The 25658-nt window shown below is 43.6% G+C and overlaps 1 protein-coding gene across 8 annotated transcripts in view; it reads left to right on the top strand.

The window, feature by feature from the left end:
- ZBTB38 (zinc finger and BTB domain containing 38) overlaps positions 1 to 25658 on the top strand; it is a 170665-nt gene that overhangs the window by 1708 nt on the left and 143299 nt on the right. For all 8 annotated transcript variants that reach the window (XR_003420931.2, XR_001431808.3, XR_003420930.2 and 5 more), the window contains exon 2: positions 12590 to 12832. The gene's annotated coding sequence lies outside the window, so the exon portion shown is untranslated. The remainder of the gene's footprint in view (positions 1 to 12589; positions 12833 to 25658) is intronic.

The following is a 25658-nucleotide window of genomic DNA, read 5'->3' as shown; positions in this document are numbered from 1 at the left end:
GGGCCCTGTGGTCCCTGGCTTCTTCTGTGGTTCATGCTGTTTTCCACACAGCGAACCACAGGGCAACCAGATAGCAAGAATCGGCAAAGGGACAGGGCTGTAAAGGGCTGAATTTGCAGCCCTAAAACTGCACATATTGAAGCCCTAACACCCAGTACTTTAGAATGTGACTGTATTTGCAGATAGGGCCTTTCAAGAGGTATTTAAGTTAGAATGAGGCCATTTTAGATGGGCCCTAATCCAGTCTGACTGGTGTACCTTATAAGAATAATAAATTAGGACACAAAAAAGACACACTAGGGATTTGCACGCACAGAGAAAAGGCCATGTGAAGACATGGCAGAAGGCAGCCATCTGCAAACCAAGCAGAGAGGCCTCAGAGGACACGAGCCCTTGCTGACATCTTGATCTTGATCTAACATCCTCCAGAACTGTGAGAGAATTCATTTCTGTTGATTAGACAACCTAGCCTATGTTGTGTTGTGTTATGCCATCCCCAGAAAACTATTACGGGGGCCTTCACAGGTCTGGGAAAATAAAAATTAATTCAAGTCCTCCAGTTAACTATTACTGGGAACTATTTAGAAGTGCTTCCTTTGAGCATGAAAGAAGCCCCTTGCTGCACTCCCGTACACATATTTATTTTTTGTTCAGGAAATGTGGAGTCTGCTATTACAGGGCCTGAAAATTCCCAGGGGTGTTGCGGGGTCATCGAGTGCAAGGATCAAGAAAGAATTCTTGAAATGTTATGTGGTGCAACTTAGTTTATTTAAGCAGCACATAGGCAGGACCCATGGGCAGAAAGGACTGCGCTTTTTTGCTGTATGAACCTGGTAGTTATATACTTAGTGCTCAAGGGGGAGGGGACGTGCAGGGAGTGTCAGATCATAAATGTTTGCTTTGAATTTCTACTCCTAAAACCGCTTTTGTAACATTTCTCCAGTGCTTATCATTTGGTTTGGTATTAACTATGAGTGAGATGTACAGACTGTCATGAGGCCCTTTAAGAACGTAGCAGCCAGCACATGTTGGCTCCTTACCGGAACTGTGCAGGCTGTAGATCAGCCAAAAGTGAACATTTCTCTGCTTCTGTCCCTCATCATTTCCCCCCTGGCCAATTTTCGGTCCTTAAATCTTGAAGGTTGTTGAAGGGCGAAGGCCTCCCTCATCTTCTGTGACTTCTTCAGCCTGACAGGGGTCTTAGAGATGTCCCAACCTATGGACCAAAATTAGTCACTCTCTGTCCCTGCAAGTAACTATTATGGAAGGCTGTTGCCGTAGAGTCCAGAGTGGACATCAGGATGAATTTGTTTCAAGTAGTAAGGATCATATGTCGGCTAGGTGAAGGAGTCAGGAACTACTTGCAGGTATCTCAAGAATAGAGAACCAAGCTAAAGAGACAACACATTAGGATTATTATTATTATTATTATTATGAAAATAAGAAGAGCAATGAGAAGACCCTTTAGTGTGGATCACAGTCCACCTCCTGACCAGGAATGTAACCAGTCATTAAGTGACAATGTAGGATCTTTTTTTTTTTAATTTTTTTTTTAATGTTTATTTATTTTTTTGAGACAGAGAGAGACAGAGCATGAATGGGGGAGGGGCAGAGAGAGAGGGAGACACAGAATCGGAAGCAGGCTCCAGGCTCTGAGCTATCAGCTCAGAGCCCGACGCGGGGCTCGAACTCACAAACCGTGAGATCGTGACCTGAGCTGAAGTCGGACGCTCAACCGACTGAGCCACCCAGGCGCCCCGACAATGTAGGATCTCTTTAAGAGCACCAATTTGATTATTCATATCAGTAAGTAATCTTGTTACATTTTTGTCATAATCCTGAATGTAGATGCAACATTCCACTTTATTTATTTTTTTTAATGTTTATTTTTGAGAGAGAGACAGAGCACAAGCAGGGGAGGGGCAGAGAGAGAGGGAGACACAGAATCCGAAGCAGGCTCCAGGCTCTGAGCTATCAGCTCAGAGCCCGACGTGGGGCTCGAACTCACAAACCGCGAGACCATGACCTGAGCTGGCTCAGACGCTCAACTGACTGAGCCACCCAGGTGCCCCGCAACATTCCACTTTAATAACGGCACATGTTCCTCCTTGTGCTGCTGAGACATCTAATGCCATTCTATTTTGTAGAACTGCTTTATACACGAGTTATTTCAGAGTTTAATAATGCAATGTTATTTTAAGGGTCATTTAAGGCCTTAATTGTGTTTGTCAAGGGCCTCCATGTGCCATATGACATTTTCTAAACCTACTGATAGAAGAAAAATAGATGTCAGATGATCATACCAATGGAACACAGATCCTGTCCATTGTTGTTTTAGATATGGAAGATTAGCTGGAATTGTGACAGTCTTAGTGCTATGGCCATGCATCTAGCCATAATCTATAGTACATCTTCCATTCCAGCCTGGTGGAAGCCATGGCTGCATATTTGGCCCATATAACCGTTGTGTTCCATTAGGTGTTAGCCATCTGATGCCCAGTCACTTTGTCCAGTCAGTAGCAAACCAATCAATTGCCTATAAAGTGACGGTATGGTCACAGGTTTCTGGGGGAGCCATCCCATTTGGTGAGTATATTGAGCCATGAATCAAGGGTATGGTGTTTTCTGTTCCCAGCATAAATGGTCTCCTGGCTTAGTTGTCCTGTTGTAGTAATAAGCCACATAGATTCATCCCATATTTGGTATCATCCTTCCTGGATGATATCGACAGGAAGGACTGTGTAGTTGGGGAATTTGTTGTTATGAGCCTACCTGTAGGTTGGCATATTCAGTTAAAATTTTAATAGATTTGAGGGTAAGAGAAAGGCATCTTATCGCCTAGAGAGTCACATGTAACATCTATCATAGGCCAGCAAGAAACATTCTTTCTAGTAATAGAAATATCCCTCTATGTGCTAGCGTGCAGGTGATGTATCTTATCAGCTACGTATTGATGTAAATAATGCCAATCTGTATCTTGTAAAGTAGAAACCCACCAAGGAAGGCCTGAAGTGCTTGATACGGGCAGTGAGCTACAAATCCAGCATGAATACCGGTTTTGTAGCTCCACGTAATGTTATACCGACTGTAAAAAAGAGTTACCACTTAGGTATGGTGTGTAGATGGCAGGTAAAAGAAAAGAGACCTTCATGTTTTCTTATCTCGTTGTTGAAAAGGAATTTGAGATCTGCTGGTTCACAGGAATATGAGGGCACATCGACCAGTTCATTGTCACTCTCTGTTGAAGGGGTATAAGTTTAATTCAAGAAATACGAGTCTATGTTGAGTGACCTTCTAGTTTTACCGCAGTGGAGTGCTTAAAATGACCCTGTAAGGTCATTTCCATTTAGGAATTTGTTCTCCTGAGTTGTTTGCCTGCCAGTCTATTTTAAATAGACTAGTTCTCTGGGGTTTACTTGTAAAGAATTTTGAATTTCCTTAGGGTCCGGTTTTGGCAGTACTTTATTAGCATGTTTGTTAAGAGTTTTATGGACTAATCTAGTGTCTAATGAGAAGTGTAACATTACTTTAGTCTGGGACTGAGGATAAGTCAATGGTAAGGGTCAACCATATATTAATTCAAAAGGGCTTAACCCTAATCTTTCCTGTGGGGTAGTTCTTATTCCTAAGAGACCTATTTGTAAAAGAGTTACCCAGTTTTCTTGTGTTTCTATCCTCATCTTAGTAAGGTATCTTTTAAAATTATGGTTGGCCTTTTCAACTGTGCCTGGTGATTGAGGATGTCAGGCTATATGTAAAAAATATTTAATTTTATGGGTTTGGGCTACCTGTTGAGTTATTTGGGCTGTAAAGGATGGGGCATTGTCACCTTGAAGAGATCAAGGGAGCCCAAACTGGGGACCGATTTCCCTTAATAAAGTCTTTGTTACTTCAGTAGCCTTTTCTGTCTCACATGGGAAGACCTCCATCCATCCAGTAAAGGTGTTTATATAGACTAATGAATATTTGTATCCCTTATAAGGTGGCAACTGTAAAATCAATTTGCTAGTCTTCCCCAGGGTATTTTCCACATCTTTGGGCAAGTGTTAAAAAACGAAGGTGGTTATAGTGCACCTTCAAGGTTAACCTGGGCACACACTGCACAAGACTTACATGCATTTTATAAAACGGCTCTTAATCCTATTCCATCAAATAAGGGTTTGGTGAAATTCCATAAAGCTTCTCTTCCCATATGAGTAGCCTGGTGCAATCTTGTTGCTAATTTGCATTGTTTTTCCTTAGGGACAAAGATTTTTCCTTTATCACTTCTTATACCATCCCTCAGCAGTTTTAGTAGAGTTTCCCCCAAGTGTTCTGTTGTTCCCTTCCATAGTATAAATGGAAACCACAGTGCTTAAGCGATTAAAGACTGGTCTAAGACTCAGAACTAGTTTAGTTCAAGCTGTCACTTGGGCTGCCAAATTGTCTAAATTATTTCCTTTAGATTCTAAATTTGTTCCCTTTGGATGTCCTCTAAGATGCTTTACAGCAGCTTCTTTAGGGAGATGAACTGCCTCTAACAGAGTTACAAATTTAAGTCCATATTTAATAGGGGAATTATGACTAGTTAATAATCCCTTTTACTTCCAGATGGCACCATATGCATGAAGTGCAAGGAAGGCATACACACACACACACACACACACACACACACACTCTTAGACCTTTTAAAAAAATGTTTATTTATGTATTTATTTGTTGAGAGTGTGTACATGAGTAGGGGAGGGGCAGAGAGAGAGAGAGGGAGAGACAGAATCCCAAGCAGGCTCTGTCTCTGACAGCAGCGAGCACCATGTGGGGCTCCAACTCACATGAACTGTGAGATCCTGACCTGAGCCGAAACCAAGAGTCAGACGCTTAACCAACTGAGCCACCCAAGCGCCCCAACTCTTAGGCCTTTAGCTAACTGAAGAGCTTGCATGAGAACTATCAGTTCTGCCTTTTGAGCTGAAGCATTGGTTGGTAACAGGTTGGCTTCAGTAGCTTTCATGAAACTAACAATTACATACCCAGCTTTACTTTGTCCTTCTTACGTAAAACTACTGTCGTCTATAAACCATCTATCTGTGGCTTGATCTTTTAGATCCAGACGTAGCTGGAATAGACTAATTCTATTGCCTCTTTACAGTCATGTTCAGGCAGAGTAGTAGCATGGCCTCGTCCAGGCATGAGGAATGCTGGATTTAGGGTTTGACAGGTTTGAGAACAGTACTGGGGGAATCTAAAGTATAGTTTGATCTTTAGTCATCACCCTGTCGTTCACTGATGTCCTTTAGTTTCTAAAGGACAGTGATAAGAAGTCATCACTGTCAATGGCCGTCCCATTGAAAGTTTAGATGCTTCTGCTAGCAATGCAGTGGCTGCTACTGCTCAGAGACATGCTGGCCATCCTTGGGCTGTACTTTCAATGGCTTGGAAAAACATCCTATAGGTCTCAATTCATGCCCGTAGTTTTTGTGTTAGTACTCCTAGGGCTTGGCCCTGTTTTTCAACAATGAATAGGGTAAATGGGTTTTTCTAAGTTTGGTAGAGCCAGGGCCTGGCCGAAGATAGTTTAGTTTTTAGTTGTTGAAAGGCCCCCTGTTGTTCTTTGTCCCATTTTAAAGGCTCTTATTTGGCCCCCTAGTGGCCTTATATTGAGATTTAGCAAAGACTCCAAACCTTGGAATCCATAGGTGGCAAAATCCAGCCATTCCTAAAAAGGTTTGGAGTCGTTTTTTTCTTGTGGCAGGAGGTCCCAATTCTATTATAGCTCTTTTTCTCTCAATTGACAGGGAATGATCTCCAGGAGTTAATTCATATCCTAAGTATTGTACTTTCTGTTTAGAAATTTAGAAATTAGAATTAGAAATTAGAATTTCAGCCTTTTAGGTGATACTCAGTATCCTCTCTCTCCAAGAAAGTTTAGTACACAATAGAATTATAGCCCAAGGCCCCTTTTATGGGGCTGCATATTAAAATTTCATCAACATATTGTGATATTGTTCCTTGAGGCAATGCAAGATATCTAAGTTCTCTACTGAGTGCCTTGCCAAACAAATGGGGACTATCTGTAAATCCCCATGGAAGGACTGTCCATGTAAGCTGCCATGCTTGTTCTCCTAAAGGAGTCCATTCAAAGGCAAATAGAGTCTGGGCCTCTTCTCTTAAGGGGATACAAAAGAAAGCATCCTTTAAATCAAGCACTGTAAACCATTCTGTATTGCCCAGAATTTGAGTCAATAATAGTATAAAGGTTTGGTACTAGAGGGTGAATAGGGACTCTACCGCTTAGTTTATTGCTTTGAGGTCTTGTACCATTCTGTGCTCACCATTAAGCTTCTTAACAGGCAAAATGGGAGTATTAAAAGGGGATAAACAAGGTTTAAGAATTCCATATTTAAGAAATTTACCTGTAAGTGGTTGGAGTCTAGCTCTGGCTTCTCTCTTAAGAGGATATTGTTTTTTTGTGTGGAATAATAGCAAGATCCTTTAGACCTACTTTGATGGCATGGACCCATATTGCCTTCCCTGGGATGTCACAGTTCCATGCTTGTGGGTCTACTTGTTCCCAAACATTAAGGGGAATTCCAGGATGAATGCCTGGTTTTTCTTCAGCCCTCAGGGAAAAGAGACCATCCTCCTACCCAGTTAGTTTGAACTAGCTTCCCAACTTAATTAAACATGAAGTCCCTTCCCAGTAGGGAAGTGAGACAGGAAGGGAGAACCAGAAAAGAGTGGGTAATTAATTGGTCTTCATATTTACAGGTTAAAGGAAAAGTTACTTAGTATGATTTAGGTTCTGCTTCTATTCTGGTAATTTTATGTTTAGAAAGACAGGTCAGGCAAGAGTGCTGAACAAGGGCAGAGTAAGTGGCTCCCGTATCAATAAGAAAATCAGTGAACTTACCTCCCACGTCTGGGGTAATCCAGGGCTTAGCCACCTTGATGTTCAGGGAAGCCAGACCAGCCTCAGCCCCATAATGCCATCTGTTCAGGTTGTTGCTCTCAGGCTGGGAAATGAGTTCCTGTCTTCCCCTCTCTCTGGAGATAAGGACAGTCCCTTTTCCAGTGTCCCTCTGCTTTGCAAGTGGGATTGGCCCCTGCAGAGAGCATTTATTCAGACATTCTTTACTCCAGTGTCCAGTTTGGCCACACCTATAGTATGAGGTCTTACCTGAACTTCTGTCTGAGACCGGTTTCTTCTGCTGCCCCTGGTTAGCCTGGCATTGTTGGGGATCCACAATAATGGCAGCCAATATTTGAACCTTCATTCTACTCTGTTATTTTAGCCCTGCGGTCCTTCTCCTGTTTTAAAGCCATATCTCTGTTTTTAAAGACTCCAGTGGCCGCTTCCAGCAGCCACTGGGTTGGAGTTTGAGGGCCTAGGGCCATCTTTGCCAGTTTACAGTGAATGGTGCTGACTGGCTCATAAAATGCTTATTTAGGATAGCCATCCCTTCTGGTGTGTTTGGGTCTAAATCTGTGTATTTATAAGTTGCTTCTATTAAACACCCCTGAAATAAGGCTGGATTTTCAGCATTTGCCTTGGTCACTTCCTTAATTTTATCAGAATTGACAGGTGTAGAAAATCCTCTTTACACCCCCTCCAATAAATAGGTGACCATATAGTCTCGTCTTTCCCTGCCAGGTCTGTCCTCTTGGTAGTTCCAGTAAGACTCAATATTAGGAACAACCTCTCCTCCTGCTGGATAATGGTTTCTACTCCTAGTTGCCAACTCATCTGCAAATTCCTTTTTTTTTTTTTTTATGTTTATTTATTTTTGAGAGAGAGAGAGAGAGAGCATGAGTGGGGGAGCAGCAGAGTTAGAGAGGAACAGAGGATCAGGAAGCAGGCTCTGTACTGACAGCAGAGAACCCAACGTGGGGCTCAAACTCAGGAACTGTAAGATCATGACCTGAGCAGAAGTTGGATGCTTAACCAACTGAGCCACCCATGTGCCCCTCATCTACAAATTCTTGTGCCCCAGTTCAAGTCCAGGCCTTTACTTCTGGGGTACAGCAATGTGTTAGAATAATATAGATATCCTTCCAGGTTAAATCAAATGTTAGAGACACCTGGTGAAATCCATCTATAAACTTGGGTGGATCCTTGAGTATCATCCTAGCTTTGGTTTTATTTGAGCCAGATTTGACATGGAAAATGGAACATGTACCTTAATTGTGCTCATTTCTTCATTTGCTACTTTCTGAAGTGGATACAATCCTTCCTTAGTCTGAGTGTTTGGTAAGTATGATGTTCTGTTTCTAGTTTATGTCCCACTGAACTAGGAGTAGAAGGCTCCAAAGGTTTATGTGGAGGGGAATTACTAGGGGACTGGGCTTGCTTACAGGCTCATTTTCACTTTTTCTTCTGCTCATTGATTTTCTTGTTTGTCTGACCGAGTTGGTTTCTTTGATTATGGTGGTCTTTTTAAACAATCATTGTCTGAAATATCTAAAGGTGGGGAGCCTGGAATCTTGCCAGACACATCCTACAAGTCTTCTTAGATTAAGATCCTGACTCAGTGCCATAAAGACCTGGATGTAGGGTATTTTGGTTCATTTTCCCTGTTGCCTGCAAAAAAAGGCAAATTGATAAATAGTATTGAAGCTTAAGGACCTGTTAATGGGCCATTTTTCATCATCATCCAAAGCCAGACATTTTTGTAGAAAAAAGATGAAGCACTTCTTCTTTAAATCCTGTTGTCCAAATTGACTCCAGTGTGCTATGAGATGGCCCAAAGGGGAATCCCATGGGACTGAGGAAGTTGATTCCATAGTTAATCCCTATAAAACGAGGAGACCGCATAACTAAAACCATTGCCAAAATCCCCCTCAACTTCCAAATGGCATCCCACCAGGAATATTGCTGAAGGTATCTGGGGTTCAGAGTGCTGAGAGGCGTCCCTCATTCCTAAACCTCTGACACCTTTGTACTACCTGAGAAGTGATGCCAACCTCCCTTTGCTTTCCAATTGCATTCTGGACTACAGTGGGTGCTGGTGAATGGACTGAGATGCTACAGACACTGGGTCTGTCTCCATTTTGAAGAAGTCAATATATTTGGCGATCAATAATAATAACCTTTGTAAGCCTCTAGGTCTAGTATTAATGGATGGGGTTTTCATGATGTATTAAGCATCATATATCTTAGCTGGAAGTGTTTTCAATCTGAGAGCAGGACCAAGAATGTCAAATAGCCCTTGAGTAAGGACAAATGAGAGACCTGAAAAAAATAAAAGCATGGAGTTCCTATCGAATCCAAGCAACTTACTCAGGATCTCTGTTTACAGTCCAGCTCCCCATTGGGTAGTTCTGACTGGTCCCTTTTGAGAAGTACATGGTCAGACATACCTTGGATTTTATGCTAATCGAGGGATCACACTGGGTTATATAGGTAGAAACTTTATGCGGGAGTTTTGAGATTGGTGGCCATCCTAAACCTGACGATAATATATGCATCAAAATAACAGGAAAAATAAGGAGAGTCTGATTCTTTTTAAAAAAAAATTTTTTTAACTTTTATTTATTTTTGAGACAGAGAAAGATAGAACATGAACGGGGGAGGGTCAGAGAGAGAGGGAGACACAGAATCTGAAGTAGGCTCCAGGCTCTGAGCTGTCAGCACAGAGCCCAACGCGGGGCTCGAACTCACGGACCGCGAGATCATGACCTGAGCCGAAGTCGGCCGCTTAACCGACTGAGCCACCCAGGCACCCCAAGGAAAGTCTGATTTCTAAGCCCAAAACCATTACAGCCAAAGTAATAATGTCTAGCTGGGTGGCAGGAGTCCATCCCTTTCCATAGTGTGGCCACGGGCAAGAGGTTTTCTCCTGAGCACTCAGGCAAGACTCATTCCCAAGGGTCATACTATTCAGGACATTTCCAGAAAAGAACAAGTAAGAAGTAGAGGCTGGAGAAGTAAAAGAGACTTACCAAGTTGCACAGAAGCTCTTGTATTCATTCCATAATCCCTGCACAGGCCACCAAAAATGTTATGGGGTTGTTGAGTGCAATGGTCAAGGTGGAATTCTTGAGGCATTGTATGGTGCAACTTAGTAAACTTATTTAAGGAGGACAGGGGAAGGACCCATGGGCGGCTGGTGGTTATATGCATAGTGCTCAAGGGGGAGGAGATGTGCAGGGAGTATTAGATCATAAATGTTTTATTTGAATTTCTACTAATAAAGCTACTTTTGTAGGATTTCTCTGGTGCTTATCATTCAGTTGGGTATTAACTATCAGTGAAATACACAGGCAATCATGAGACCCTTTAAGAATGTAGCAACTAGCACATATTTGATCCTTATTGGAACTACGCAGTCTACAGGTAGACTTCTGAGCTAAATGCGCACATTTTTCTGCTTCTGTCCCTCATCAGGTGGAGCCAGTTACCAATCATAAATTGGTAAGGAAAAGTAGGGATGTCTGGCCAGTCTGGCTGTATCTCTCAGCATGTCTTCTAACTGCTCAAAGATTTAGTCCTTGGCTTTGTAGATTCAAAAACTTTTTCATTTCAGGTCCAAGTAAATTATTTCCACACTGGCTCTAAAAATCAACTGAAATTTTAGCTTAATAATGAGAGCTAGAGGGGCGCCTGGGTGGCTCAGTTGGTTAAGCGTCCAACTTCGGCTCAGGTCATGATCTCGCAGTCCATGAGTTCAAGCCCCGCATCGGGCTCTGTGTTGACAGCTCAGAGCCTGGAGCCTGTTTCAGATTCTGTGTCTCCCTCTCTCTCTCCCTGACCCTCCCCCATTCATGCTCTGTCTCTCTCTGTCTCAAAAATAAATAAACGTTAAAAAAGTTTTTTTTAGATAATGAGAGCTATATTTAAAAAAAAAACAAAACCCAGAAATATTCATGGTAGATTAGGCCTAAACAATCTTTTCCCATGAAGAAGAGCTAAATGGGGGGGAGGGAGGGGGGAGAAGAGCTAAGTGGAGACAAAAAATTCTTACCTGAAATGACCCTTGTTCTTTAGAACTCAACTGAAAGGTCACTTCCTTGGGAGAGTTTTCCTTGACCTTGCTAGGAAGTATTGGAGCCCCTGCTCTGAGGTCCTAAGGAATCTTGTGTTAGAAAATCCAACTTGTGGTATTTTTCATGAGTTGTTTATAAGCCTGTATTCCCCATTAGACAATGAGCTTCAAGAGGAAAGAGGTTGTGTCTTATCACGGATTTATCTTCAGTAGTATTTGGACTACAGTATGTGCTCAGAAAAACAAACAAGCAAAAAACCCTAGGGAATGAATTTATTAAATTATGCTATCACATGTTTCTTCTATGGGATCTGCCTTCCAAATGGACAATGAGACTAGTCAGTCATCTCCCCATCTGCACAGTTTTGGAGACACAATGATAAAACTTCCTCCTTGGCTTTTCCTTTTCTAGTCTTTTTAAGGATAGTCACCCTTCTATCCTATACCCTTTTTCATTTGATTTTACAAATGGTCTTTTTCCTGGTTTTATTTACAATGAGACCCCTTATTCTTATCAGTAAACCACAACATAGGATGAATAAGTTCTGGGAAAGTCTTCTAGAAGCAACATGTCCCCTGTAGACTATGATCCTTGTGGACTACATCTCCTGATTTGGTCTCCAGACGTTTAACCCATCTCACTTTTGAGTTTACTCACCTCTGTCCACTGACTGTTCTCCCTAGGCACACTGACCTGGTGGTCATACTCCACATTCCCAATTCTTCATGGCTAGATTAGGGATTTGAGTGCATCATGTAGATTGATGGGTATAAGTTAAACACAGGATATAGATAAATACTGAGTCTTTGAATTCCAGGAACTTGAATTCAGTTTTTAGAGGTCAAAAACAAAAAGTAAATCCGAAATTCAAGAAGCCAAGTGCAGAACAGCCAAGGGTCTCATGTTTCCTATTAGGGCAGGACTAGAGGTCTGAGTATAGATGAGCCTGAGCCTAAAGAAGTGGATGGTGACATGGTCTTGATGAGCTAAAAGAAAGAAAGGAGGGGGAGATAATGAGATTAGAGAAAGGGTAAGGAAGTAGGTGACGGCTTTTTCCCCTGGAAGGTTCTTTGGTCCCTGCTATTCCGAAGAAACTAGCCAAACTTAGCAGACTCAAGTTTTAACATTGCCTTTTCTTTATATAATACTTACCCAAATTCCAGTTTGTTGTTCAATGTACCTCCTGCATACTGGTGAATGTTAGAGTCCATGAAGGCATGCGCACTGCTATATCTTCAATACTATCCCTAGAACAGTGGGGCTCGACAAGTGTTTTCTGAATGGATCAATAGATGTATGTACAGGTAGGTGGTTGTATGTACGAGTCTGTATTGGTTCACTGTGCAGTGCCTGCTCCTACTTCCCACAGCAATTTGTGACTCTGTGATAGGTCCATTTCTCCATCCACCTGCCCTCTTACAGCTCTAAAGACCCTTAGTCCTTTGGCTCAAATGCCTTAGCTTTGCAGACTAGCTACTTATTAACTAAACCGTTGCACCACTTGTTCTTATAGCCTTAAATTAATTTGGGTTAATTCTTAACTGTTTCCTTTCTGTACATATGTCATTTAAAGGTTTGCCTTTATCTGATTTTCCCCAATTTCCTGTGCATTTGTGGTTTCCTACAGGAGCTCTCCACCAGAGGCCTCAGGCAGCCACACCAAACGAGTGTGGGCATGTAAGTTTTCTAGGAGGACTCCAGCTGCTCTGGGCCTCATTCAACTGGTGTCCATCCCAACATTCCCACTGAAGGCTATTTGTGCTAGAGGAGGAAGAACGCCCTCTCCAGAGCCAGTTCTTGGGGGGAAAAGAAGGATTGTTGATATAGCCAGAGCCCACAAGGAAGAAGGATTATTCTGCAGCAGCTAAAGGTGGGTAACATGCTTTTTCTCCAGTTCAGTAGGAGCAGTCCATGTTTGCTTTCTTTCGCATGAATTTCATTAGTGTGTTTTCATCCCGAGTGATCTTTGGAATAAACAGGAAGGAATGATTTTAAACCTATAGAATAAGCTTCCTGGGGAACCAAGAGTTTTTCCACCATTGACTCTAGCAATATCTAGTACAGTGCCTGACATGTAGATGTTCAATAAATGTTTGATGCGGGAAGGAAAGAACAGAAGGAGGGCAGGAGAGAAAGAGAGAGAAGAAGGGATTGGAGAATGGGCACGGCTGGAAAGAATGTTCATGTATTTTTCCGAAATAATGTGATGATAACATAGTTGTGTTTTGAAAGCTAATTAAGTGCACTATCACTGATACCTACAATCAATAAAACAAATTAAGTCACTTTGCAAAAGGAAGGGTGTATATATAAAGATAAAGTATTAGTATAAACCAGAATAACAACAAAGGTACTCTTTGGAGCTTATGAAGAAAGATAACATCAGTGATTACAGTTTAAGATAAATTCAAAACTCTAATGCAACAGCCATTTGTTCTGTCTATACCAATTCTCAAAACAAATGAAAACCAACAAGAACTTTATCTATGGATAAATGCAGGCTGATCATGGAGTGATAGAACTGACTGCAACCGGTTGGTTTGGTATTTAGAAAAGGTCAACTAATCAGAAACGGTGCACTGAGGAAATTTACAAATATCTAAGCTTCCTGCTGTTGAGAGGGATTAACCACACAGTAATTCAGCAAACGCTCAAAAGCATTTAATTATGTGTCAAGGAAAAACATCTCAGTGCAGGGGGAGGTGAAAAGATTAAGGAAATTAGCATTTTTTAAAAGTATCAGTCTTTCATTTATTGAGATCATACTGGCTACACAGTTCAGGTCCAGCAAACCAACTCTAGATGGCACATCCCTTGCAAAAGAACACATCAGCATGATGGAGCTAGAAGGGAATAATAAGACGTAATTTTTATAAAATCAAGATCTCATAACTAAGGGATTGTTTCTTCAGTAAGTCAAATTGTAACATATGTTAAGGTTCTCAATGTTAGGAAAAGCCATAATTATTTTATATTATTTTAATTTGGGGAAAATAAAACATAACCTAGGAGAAAATCCAAAAACATCTCTAAAACAAATTCCGAGAGACTTTCTTTTGACCAGCTTTGCAAAGATTGTGTCAATGGGGTGTCTAATTTGGTTTGAAAGGTTTGTCAGAGTGGTTTAGACCATCATGGTCGGCACGATTGTATTATAAAAGAAAACTGTTGGTAATGTGACTAGCAGAAACAAGAAACAAAAAACAAAAACAAAAACAAAAACAAAACAAAACAGAACAGAACAAAAAACCCATGGACCTTATTGCTGTGAGTTGTTCCCGAAGTTATAATAATATAATTCCACTTTTACCTGTGCAATAAATTTCACCTCTGAAACTGATTATTTCAAGAGTTGAGTAAGTCCCAAACTTTAGCCAGTGATAATTTTTGCCCTACCTTTTACAAGTTGTACTACCACTGACATGTTTTTTCTTTAAGTCAAATTAGGCTGTTTTGTTTGTTTGTTTGTTTTTTAAGTAATCTGTTTACCCAACATGGGACTTGAACTCACAATCCCAAGACTAAGAGTCGCATACTCTACTGACTAAGCCAGCCAGGCACCTCAAGTCAAATTAGCTTTTTAACTTAAATATATTTAAAAGGAAACTTAGTAGATGTTACCACCTAAAATCATCTCAGGCATTCTTTGGAAAATACTTCCATCATGTGATGATGAGGAGGAGAAGGAGGAGGATGATTAATAATAATAGTAATAACAAGAATAATAATAATAATAATGAGAAGAAGAAGGAAAAGTTAAAGACTGTTTCCAAACTAATTCTGTGAGATAGAGACATACATATTGGTAGAGAAGAAATCAGAATCCTTAAAGCTCATGGGAAAATGTTAGGGTAAATCACATGCTCAGATTACAGTTTGTTCTTTGAAGCTTTATGTAAGAAGCAAGTTAATATTTACATGGCATTGAACTTCAAAGTCCAGGAAATAATAAGGAGGAAAAGAGAGTGAGAGAAAAACAGTTTGTGTCACTTCCTTGCTCCTCCTTACCCTGTGGCAAGGCCCCAAGGGGGCAGCAGGACACAACCACTGGAGGGAACCAAAACAGTGGGATTGGGTCTTATCTTTCCAGAGTTCAATAGCTTTTTATTAAGTTATAAAAATTTATTATGCTAAGATACAAGTGCTCTGTTTCCTGACTCACATGGTGACTATTCTTGATAGAGTCTCATTATGTCTTTAAATAATCATCTTTCCTTGGTGTGAAATTCTTTCCCTTACTTTTTGTAGGGATGTGATCTCTGATTATGTTGTGTGTCTTTGCCATGATACTCTTGGTTTATAGAAGAGAGTGCTGTTATTGTAACATGGTAGGACATTATTTATGTGTCCGGTACAATGAACATCATCAATATTTTCCAGTACTTCCTTTCTGAATCTTCCTCTTGTTGGGGGGTTTTCACTTATTCCTGACTTTTAAGTTAGACCAGCCTCATCCACAATACCAGCAGGGTGGACAAGGGGTGGGCCCCGTATCAGACACCGTTCCGGGCTTGCTTCAAAGGGAGTCATCATGCCTGAAGCAGTAGTAAACCAGTGCCTACCTGGAGGGGAGCCACTGCTTGCATTTTAAAATTCTGGTCATGTGGTATATTGAGACTGCCTGTATTTAGATACATTTAGAAATGTTGAGTCCCATAAAAGATCCTTTGAAGTCAGGCTCCATTGTTTGGCAGCCCTGTGTGTTCTTAAAAGAGTATCTGGAAGACAGAAAAGGAAGCTGGAGAGAAACTTCCTTCAAATGAAAAGACAGCATGAGAATTTTTAAAGTTAACTGCCTGCTCCTTCGAGGAGGAGGACCATAATTCTCCATCCCTTAACTGTGGGATATACACGTTGACTTCCTTCCAAAGAGTACAGTACAGAAGGGAGGTGAGGAGAAAACTCAACAGAGGAGAAAACTGACAAGCATGACTTTAACCTGGCTAGCCCATGGCCAGTACGTACCTTGATAGGATATGAATGAAAAAAGCACTTTACCTCTATGGTCTTCCTCCCCAAAACCTATAATCCCAGTTTAATCACGAGAAAAACATCAGACAAACCCCAGTGGTAGGAAATGCTATAAATAATTGATCAGTATTCCTCAAAACTGTCCAAGTCCTCACAAACAAGAAAAATATAAGAAGATCTCACAGCCCAGGGGAGCCTAAGGAGACATTACAACTAAGTGTAATGTGTTACCCTGGATGCTTTCCTAGAACAACAACCAAAAAAGGACATTATTGAAAAACCAAGGAAATCTGAGTATGGACTTTAGTTAAAAATGTTGTAACCGTTTTGATTCACTGGTTATGACAAACGCACCATACTAACGTAAGGCATTACCAATAGGGGAGACTTGGGTGTTGGGTATATGAGAATTCTCTCTTCCATCTTCTCAAATTTCCTCTAAACCTAAAACTAAAATTAAAAGTTTATTTAAAAAAAAAAAAAAAGCTAACTTCCAGAGAAACCACTCTTTGGAAAACTACTGAGAGTCTTCATGACTCTCAATATTTCCTAAATATCTTAGGGAAAACTTCTGGTGGTTCTTGCCCTAAGATAATGGGGACAGGTTCTTGTTGTACAGTCTAGTGCTTGAAGGTACTTCAAGAGGGGAATCCAGAAGGAAAGGCAGGGATAAATAATTTAAGATACACATTCATTCATTCATTTATTCATTCACCCATACCCCTGCACTGAAAGAGTGATACCCATCCCCTTGGTTCAGCTCTTCCTGGTCTCCTTCATGGACTTCTTTGTATCTGTCCATCCTTAAAGGTGGTATTTCTCTTATACACTCATGTACCTATTATCCTACATTTCTGCATCCTTGGCTTTATATATCATTCATTTGCCAATAATTCTCTGATGTGAAAATGGATCCACCTATCCAAAGATGTCCCCACTTAGGTGTCCCACATGCACAACATGCAGCAGTACGTAGTGCTCCTGAAAACTTGCTGAACCCATTGTTTTTCTTTTAATCTTTAATGTTTATTTATTTTTGAGAGAGAGAGCATGAGCCAGGGAGAGGCAGAGAGAGAGAAAGACAGAATCTGAAGCAGGCTCCAGGCTCTGAGCTGTCAGCACAGAGCCCAACGCAGGGCTCAAACTCACAAACTGTGAGATCATGACCTGAGCTGGAGTTGGATACTTAACCGACTGAGCCACCCACGCACCCCTCTTTTAATCCTTCTCTTTGTGAATGATGCCACCACCCCATCAGCCACTCAGATCAGGAACTCATCCTGTGCGAGATATCCCACGAAGCCCCTCGGTTACCAAATTGTCCAGATTCTACCTCCTGAATTTTTCTCAGTGCTGAGCCCTTCTCTCCAACCTCAGAGCCTCAGTCCAGCTTCTCATTATGCCTCCTCCCAGAGACAGCTTATTCCCTAGCTGAACTCCCATCTCCAGCCCCATCCACCCCTGCCCCTGCCCACAGAGCTGACCACACTACCACCCTGCCAACAACCCTCCACGGTTCCCTAGCACCCTGGAATAAAGGCCAGGCCATCAGCCCTGCATACAAGTCTTCACAGATTGCCTCCTCCTGTCATTTCACCTCATCTGCCACTTCCCAAACTCACCTCCTGCTCCTATGATACTACTGGGGATCCCTTCTCCTGATTTCTTGCCATGTCCTCCTCCTACTTCACTAGTCAACCCAAACTCTCTTTGGAAATGTTCTCTGAGCCTTCAAGCCCACGGCACCCTCCAGGGCTCCTCCTTCGTGTTCTGGGTTCCCCTCCCAGTCCCAACCCCTTTCCCCAACCCACACCACCTCCACTGCGTGTAACTCAGGCATTACATTCAGTCATTCATTCAGTAATTGGCTTGTCTAAATACTAAAACTACAGCAGTGAACAAAACAGAATTTTAAAAACTCTGCCTTGGAGCTTCTAGTTGTTCTGTCTTTGATTTTCCTGGCTCTCCCTTGGAACTCTTTGAAGGTGGGAAATGCTTTTATATGCATCTTAAGTGCTTAGCATAGTATCTAACACATAATTGGTGTTCAAAAAGTACAGATGAATACAAGAATGAAGACCCCCGGTTTTGTTCCTCTCCTCCTTCAAGCCAACCCAAATAGAAGAGCCCCAGAAATGCCTTCAACATGCTGAGGAGAAAGAACTTTAATATCACTCCATCCCCTCCCCAAGTCCTCCTTCCAACTTAGTTAATTTCATTTTACTTTGAGCAGCACAAGTGTAGTGACTCATCCGCTCTTCTCTGAGGGTCCTCACTTGCCTCTGGAGACGATAATAATTACACAATCAGTATATTATAAATGCTGGTGGTTCATTTTTAATTTTAAGAACTAAGCTCTAGGGGTACCTGGGTGGCTCAGTCGGTTCAGCATCCAACTTCGGCTCAGGTCACGATCTCACGGTTCCTGAGTTCGAGCCCTGTGTTGGGCTCTGTGCTGACAGCTCAGAGCTTGAAGCCTGCTTCAGATTCTGTGCTTCCCTCTCTCTCTGTTCCTCCCCTGCTCATGCTCTTTCTGTCAAAATAAAAAATAAACATAAAAAAAAAAAAAAGAACCAAGCTCCAGATGAAGCACAATCAGTAATATTTCTAGAACAAAACATAAAAGTTGTAAACCTCGGTGCCATGTAACCGTGATAGTAAGGGTGCCGGGCATTAGGGATTGGGCAGCAGAGAGTAGAAGTGGAAGGACACACAAAGTGGGTCAGTTTCCTTGTTTACAAAAATGGGAGTCACACAAAGCTGCTTTACACCGATGGGTCAAGAACTAGAAAATCATACTTAAATTTCTGTTGCTTTTCTTTTTACTGGACAGCCTTTGGTACTGTTTGAATTTTTTTAAATCAGGTACACGTTATATTTATAAATTTTAGAAAGCTAGTTGGACTAGAAAATCACTGAAGGAGGGGCACCTGGGTGGATCAGTCAGTTAATCGTCCAGCTCTTGGTTTTGGCTCAGGTCATGATCTCAGTTTGTGGGTTCGAGCCCACGTCGGGCTCCTCGCTGACAGTGTGGGGCCTGCTGGGAATTCTCCTTCCCTCTCTCTTCCTCTCTCCGCCCCCCCCCCCCCGCCTCCCTCCCTGCTCTCTCTCAAAATAAACTTAAAAAAAAAAAAAAGAAATCAATGAAGGGGAGGTAGACTGTTTCATGGTGAGGGAGCAGTCACTGGGAAGTTAGTTGGAGTCCCTTATGTGTGGGGACGTGCCGGGAGGTGGACGTGTCCAGGGTTGACTGCAGCTGGTGACCTCAGGGAGGTCTGGCCTTCCCGTCAGTGCTGAGTCACTGGCTGAACTGCGGCTGACACGTTGTCCTGACTGTAAGGCCACCACAGGTGCCCCCTCCCTCTCAGTCCCCAAAGCCTCAGGGACAGACCTCTGGGAATAGAGTGGAGGTGCTGGCAAGTCCAACACAACCTCCCGGAAAGCCTTCCTCTCCTGACAGGGAATGTGCCGTGGCTGTCCTCTTCTCTCTTTGTCCCCTTTTCTGATGATGTCATTCTCATCTGTCCCATGGAGCTGTTGGCAGAACACAGCCTCTGGAGCTGGAAGACCTGGGTGAGAAGGTGGCCACACACCGCCTTGTCCAGGGACCTTGTGCGGGACACCCAGACTTTTTACACCCTGTTTCCCTCCTGCCCTCCCGTAACATGCCCTTCCCACGTCTCTGGGTTCTTTGTTGTATAGGAGACAGAGACAGGCAGAGACAGAGAGACCTGGCCAGCCCAGATGTGTCACCATCAATAGGCATCTGGTGAGGGACCACCTTATACCACCTTCCCCTCGGAAGTTTGTAGCATTGGGCCTTCCTTCGGGGCAGACCACATTCAGCGCTCACGTTTACCCGGTTCAGCTCTGATGTTCACACCTTCTCCAAGAATGGCTGTGTGTGCCTGCGCATGGTGTGTGTTGCTGGTAATGATTCTGGAGGAGTTTCACTATAAGGCTGTTCTTCTCTGCATTCTTTTGGTAAGCGTGTTGTGATAAGCTGAGGCTGAGACCGGGGGTGAGTTTGAGTTTTTCCATTCCCTGGATCTGAACAGGAGGAGAAAGGCCTGAGAAGCTCTGAGCTAGTTGGAGACTGCTCTCACCAGCCCCTGAGCCAGTGTCTTATGATCACTTGCTCTTGCTGGAGAGGATTTTTCTGGGAAGGCCTGTGAGTCAGGAGCCCCAGAGTCCTCGCCTAGATGACTTCAAAGGAGTCACGGGCTTCTCGATGCCTGATGAATAAGTGGAAGATGATACAGCTTGCCTTCACCAGTCTCAAAGCCTTCTGACCCTTTTGGGGAGAGGATCAGCAGTGGGGAAATGTGTCATCAGCGTTTCCCTTTGCTGACCCTTTGTCTTTCCTGCAGGCCCATGTCTGATTCCGCATCCAAGAAGCTTGACGTCTGATTTCTGCTCTTATCTTGTTTTGCTTTTTTCCATTGTTTTTCTAAATTCTAAATCGAATCATTCAGGGCTCTTGATGGTCTCCAAAATGAGTTGATTTTTCCTAGCCTGTTATTCAAGTTCTGGCCCCTTCCCATTTTCCCATTTGCAACGCCCTGTCATCCCACCAAATTCATCAGCTAACCATTTCCTGAGTCCATCACAGACACTTTCACCCTTGTTTGTGCTTATCCTCTCGCCTGGATGCACCCCGCCACCCCCACCCCTCAGATTTTATTTTCTCTTCTCCTGTAAGTCTGTTGAAATCCTACTGGAACCCCTCCTGCTCTGTGGGGCCCTGCCCCAGCTGTTCTAGCCCTGGCCGCTCCTCTAGCCTCTGAGCCCATCGTCCTAACCGTACTTGTGACACCCTTGTACTTGGCATACGCTCTGTGTGATGGCCGTTAGCGTCTTATCTGCCCAGCTTTTCCTTTGTGTTGGGGATGTGTCTTTCACTTCACTGTATTTCCAGAGCATTTCCAGAGCTTGGGATGGACTGTGTGGTGTATCCCGAATATGCAGTGGGTGATCCTTGATGTTTGCCCAAGATAAGGATGAAACAATCTGCCGCCCTGAGCAGTGCACCAAGTGTTTGTTCCCAGAACCCTTGGGTTTGATAGGAGCCTACAGCTGAGAGTTGGGGGAGGGGTGCAGGGAGAAGAAATCCAGAGTTGGCTGGGGTTATGTCCCTTCTGTATTGCTTCAAGTAGCATTAATTTGAAAAAGAAAAAAATTCAGGGCTAAAAATCTGAAAACCATTGGACTCATTGTTAATGTCCATGCCTAATGTGGTCAACAGTAGGGAAAATTCATGCTCGCCTTTGAAAGGAGTGCCAGTAGTACTGAGGAGACCATCAGGAAAGGAAGAATTTGATCCAAAGAGTGGGCATTTATTTATTTTATTTTTTTATTTTTTAGAGAGAGAGCGTGTGTGGGCAGCGGAGAGGGACAGAGGGAGAGGGAAAGGCTCGGCATAGAGCCTGACATGGGGTTCGATCCCATGACCCTGGGATCATGACCTGAGCCGAAATCAAGAGTTGGATGCTCAACTGACTGAGCCGCCCAACTGCCCCAAAATGCCCCAAAGAGTGGGCATTTTATACAGTGCCAAGAAAAAAAATTACTGTCCTACAGAAAGGGATTTAGTAGACAAATGAACTTGCCAAAACCATGTGAATTCTAGAAGTTTGCATTTTGGGTCACAAAAGGTCACAAGTGATTGAAGCTGCACAGTGGTTAGAAGACCTGTCTCCTCTGTGCAGGTCTTTGAAGCCCACAGAAGACAGTGGAAAGCCCAGTCAGTAAAGCTTTGTCTGTATGCAAAAGACAGCACCAAGGCCTACCAGCTCAATAGAAAGGGGATGAGGTGCTGTCAGGGCATAGGCAAAGGACACCTAGGACAGGTGAGTCAGGTGCAGCCAGGCCCAGGATACCTGAGGGGGAAAATTGTTCACCTGCTTGCTTGCTCATTTCAGGCTCCCCCACCCTGTTTCTCTTGCCTGTCCCTGTTGTCTACCTCTGTGTGCTCAAGATGGCTACTGGCCCTGAATCTGCAGGACCTTGTGGCAGCAGAGACTGCTACCATCTGACCTGAGACTGGCCACCGCTCGGATCTGGGTCCAGCCCGTGCTAAGTGGTCCATTCCCTACCCAATCGGTGTGTGTGTGGTGGGGGAGGGGAGTCACTGTGAGGTCAAGAAGCACTAACAGTGGGGCGCCTGGGTGGCTCAGTCGGTTAAGCGGCCGACTTCGGCTCAGGTCATGATCTCACGGTCCGTGAGTTCGAGCCCTGCGGCGGGCTCTGTGCTGACAGCTCAGAGCCTGGAGCCTGTTTCAGATTCTGTGTCTCCCTCTCTCTGACCCCCCCCCCCCATTCATGCTTTGTCTCTCTCTGTCTCAAAAATAAATAAAACGTTAAAAAAATTAAAAAAAAAAAAAAAAGCACTAACAGTGCAGGCTGGCTACAGGAGGCAGAGTATGGGAGCCTAGGCTCCCCAGGACAAGAAAGGTGTGACTGGCGTTGCAGTGATCGCTTGCCTAGTGCACACTCACGGACACAGAGACACCCTGTACTTTGCAGGGGGGTGGAACACACGCGTCTGCCGCGCAAGCCTAGTGATGATGCACTGACAGCTCCCGGCAACGATTGTAATGCTCTTGCTTCCTCTGGAGGCTGCAGCCTCATCTCCTCTCCTTACTGTGGACTTTACAACATAGGATGGGGTCTGCTTGGCCAGTTTCTCAGCCTTGGCAACAGAGGAAGTCAGAAAATATGAGGCCTTTGTGCACAGTGCAGTTACATCTGAAGTAAAGGGTCGTGTCTGAAATCAGCTCGTAAGATGAAAACATATTTAACCAAAATGTCTCTTGAAAATCCTTTAAATCACCCAATAAGTATGGGACACATACATCTCTCACTAAGCCCCACACAGCCAGTTTTTCTTCTAGCATCACAGCAGGCCATGTTTTTTGGCTGACAACCAGGCAGTGTGGTTGGCTCGCATTCAGGGGCTATGTTTTATGAAAAATCTTTAAATATTAGATCCATTCTCAGCTAGAGGCAGCTATATGCCACAGAGGCCCATGGTAGCTGAGGACCCCAGGGAAATGCAGTCTCCCTGTGAGGCATCTCATCAGAGGAGTGTGGAGGGAATACCCCACAACGTTAAATCTCCCTACCCTGTTCCTTTCTTCCCCGCTCCTCCCCCATTTTCCTTCCTTCCTTCCTTCCTTCCTTCCTTCCTTCCTTCCTTCCTTCCTTCCCCCTCCCTCCCTCCCTCCCTGCCTTCCTCCCACTTGCTTGCTTGATTTTCTTTCAGGGATATATAGTTAAATAGATGACTCTTTAGTTGTTTGTGGGATACGATGTCACTGTAAAAGTATAGTACCCCTGTTTGTCTGTCCATCTGGTATTTATATATCATTTCTCCACAGGGGGATAAAGCACTCTTTCAGGCTGGGACAGTGTTTTATAGTTTGCAGCATCTCCGCTGTACCTTCCCCAACCCCAGGCACCCCCGAACCCAGTCCTTTGTACATAGTATCCTGCTTTCATGTTGTTTAGTTGTTTGCTTACTGGCCAACTCTAACCCTGCTATGCTTGGTTCTCCTACCTGAGAAATGAACCTTAACTAAGGAGGAAAAAGGGTGCATAAAACAAACACTTGTTGGAGTTTGAAGGATTAGCTAACCATGGAAGGCTCATCCTCCAGATCATCTCCCAAAAAATGAAAACATGGACTGGATCAGTGGTTTTCAACTTGGCGATCCATAGAGTGACCTGAAGAAACAGATTCTGATTCAGTAGCTCGAGGGCAGGGCAGGAATCTGCATTTCTGACACCATGGCTGCTGATGCCTAGTCCTCCCCCAGTGCTAACATTACTGCTACACTGCATGTCATGGGAAAGGGCTGTGATTGGAGGAACAGTCCCACGTCCTCGTGCGTGAATGGAGGATAGTAATACTCCTCAACACCTGGCATGTAGGTTTCTTGTAAGGACAAAATGATTTAACATTTGCAGAGTGTTTTGAGCAGTGCCTGACACAAAGTGAGTGCCATGCGTGTGTTTTTAAGTAACAGTGACTTTGAGAGCCTATGCCGGTTATCTGCCAGCACACCTCTGAGCACATGAAATCAGCTTCCTCAGATGCAAGCGAAATCTTGGGTGGAGACAGCTGGAAAGCAAAATAAGAAGCAGCATGAATGTTACTCACGATAATTTTATCTGCCCAGGAGCACAGACAACCCACAGGACCTGGACCATACCTGCTGTCCCAGAGGGCACAGCCCCGGCTGGGCTGGAAGAGACAGGAACAGCTGCACAGGCACACGCCTTCCACAGTGGCCCCCCCAGCACCATCCCCCTCCTCCTCCCCAGGGCTTAGCCTGCCTCCAGGGGACAGGTCTCTGCTGAGTTCTATCATATTATTGACCCCCTCCAATTGCTAGTGACCACATCTCTCATGCTATTTAAAATGATCTGACCTATGTGGATCTGTTTATTTGTTTGTTTGTTTGTTTGTTTGTTTATTTATTTATTTATTTATTTTGAGAGAGACAGAGCAGGGGAGAGGCAGAGAGAAGAGAGAGAATCCCAAGCAGGCTCCACACTGTCAGCGTGGAGCCTAATATGGGGCTGGAACTCATGAATTGTGAGATCATGACCTGAGCCGAAACCAAGAGTCGGACGCACAACTGACTAGGTCACCCGGGTGCCCCTGATCTGTTTATTTATTGAGTTTTCACCACAGTCTCATTCTGTGTACACCCCGCACCTCGTACAGTGCTTGACACATAGTAGTTGCTCCATAAATACTTGTTGAATGCATACACCACAACAGTGTCCTAGGTGTGGAATTGAAGGGGGAATATAACGCATTCTTTCTCTTTTGTCTATCATCACTTTTCCATCATTATTGTAGGCTGGAAGCTGCTTCTCAAAGGCAGGGGGGTCTGAAGGCAGACCGTCCTGTGTGAGAACTATGAGAAAAGGGACCTTCCCAACTTGTCCTGAAAGGTTCTCAGCCCTTGCCCAGCTGCTGGCCAAGGGGACATTTGTCTTTCTTAAAAAAATTTTTTTTTAGTGTTTATTTATTTATTTTTGAGATAGAGAGAGCAGGGGAGATACAAAGAGAGGGAAAGAGAGAGAATCCCAATAAGGCTCCGTGCTGTCTAACTTGAGGCTCAAATCCATATATCACAAGATCATCACCTGAGCTGAAATCAGGAGTCAGGTGCTCAACTGACTGAGCACCCAGGCATCCCTGGGACATTTGTCTTAAAGACTTAGTACAGAGTACAAGGTGGCTGGTGCCTGGACAACCCTGATTCTCAGAAATATCCCTATGCTCCAGATGGGAGGCATAAAACCCAAGCCACTTGTGCTTCCCATGCTTTTCAATTTACTTCTCTTGACCATTGATGATAAAATGTACTGTCTTATATATCGATGGAACATGGCAAGGCATCTCAGTAGCCCAAAGCAAAGAGAAAATTCCTAATGGGGGAGGGGAGTGGCAGGTCACAGATGAATTCATAATTGCAACCAACCCTAGCTTCTGGGTAGTGTTCCTCACTAGGACTCCTTTTGGCATTTGGGCTGGCATACTATTTTGTGCTGTGGGACTTTCTCACACACTCGGGCAGTTAAATCCGCCATCCCCAGGGGACGAAATGCCAGTAGCGTTGGAGTCTTTTGACAACCAAAAAAAAAACGCCACCAAGCACACCCACTGAGGGTGACCGCTCCATTTGAGAACTGCTAGTTAGGGGAAAGTA

Source organism: Acinonyx jubatus, chromosome C2 (assembly GCF_027475565.1).
Source record: "Acinonyx jubatus isolate Ajub_Pintada_27869175 chromosome C2, VMU_Ajub_asm_v1.0, whole genome shotgun sequence".
NCBI lineage: Eukaryota > Metazoa > Chordata > Mammalia > Carnivora > Felidae > Acinonyx > Acinonyx jubatus.
This window is presented reverse-complemented; position numbering and strand designations above follow the sequence as displayed.